Genomic DNA, 972 nt, shown 5'->3' on the forward strand with positions numbered 1-972 from the left:
GCAACGTTCTCATCATCAGCGCACTGGGACAGCTGTAATTATGAGATGAACTAGACAGAGCTAATATTAAATAATAATTAAGTGATGGGGTGGGAGTGGAGCTCTGTGGCAGAGTATTTGCTAAGCATGTGAGAGGGCCTGAGATCCATCCCCGCCACCAACAAATAAAACTAGTAATATTAACTTCTGAGTCATGAAAACAGCATATGTAGACCTGCATAATACATTTGGGCTATGAGGCAAAGAGCCAAAGTATTACAGCCAGCCTTGTCCACATTACAATCTTGCTTGTAGGTTGTAAGCCACCAAGCTACAGCTCCTGCTCAAATCAGCCAGATTAGACGATAAAGACATTTATGACCTGAAAACAAACGGGCAGGTGTTTAGCTGTGGTTTATGTCACACCTCTCCCTGACTCCAATCTTGCATACACTGATAAATGATAATGCAAAGCAATTAGAAATATGGAAAGGCTGCAGCCAATTAAGCCAACTGGGTGCCTTTGCTGGTGGGTGCCCAGTGTGCATGGCTGCAGACAGCAACCTCCAAGCAAACTCCTCGGTGGTGTAGGCAGCCTGGTGCTTGTACAGCCTGCCTTAAAGGACCCTGGAGACTCTGCTTCCAGTAGATGTTCACGTATCTGACTGCCTGCCACACCCAGTCCAGGCTTCAGATGGGTATATGGGTGCCTTTGGGAAGTCCCAGGGCACAGTGGCAAATGTTCACATTGGACAGGTCACTGTGTCTACCTGTGCCAAGCCGCAGACCAAGGGGCATGTGGTCAAGACCCTATGCAGGGCTACGTTCGAGTTTCCGAGGTGCCAGAAGATCCACATCTCCAAGAAGTGGGGCTTTACCAAGTTCAATGCAGATGAATTTGAAGACATGGTGGCCAAGAAGCGCCTCATCCCTGATGGTTTCGGAGTGAAATACATCCTGAATCATGGTCCCCTGGACACGTGGCAGGCGGTT

The 972-nt window shown here is 48.4% G+C and overlaps 1 pseudogene; it reads left to right on the forward strand.

The window, feature by feature from the left end:
- The first annotated feature begins 473 nt into the window (after nt 1-473).
- Nucleotides 474-618, forward strand: LOC111756328 (small nucleolar RNA SNORA70; annotated as a pseudogene).
- Nucleotides 619-972: the final 354 nt, after the last annotated feature.

The sequence above is a fragment of the Cavia porcellus genome, unplaced genomic scaffold (genome assembly GCF_034190915.1).
Source record: "Cavia porcellus strain 051 isolate PalLab524CR breed Dunkin Hartley unplaced genomic scaffold, mCavPor4.1 scaffold_17, whole genome shotgun sequence".
Lineage (NCBI taxonomy): Eukaryota > Metazoa > Chordata > Mammalia > Rodentia > Caviidae > Cavia > Cavia porcellus.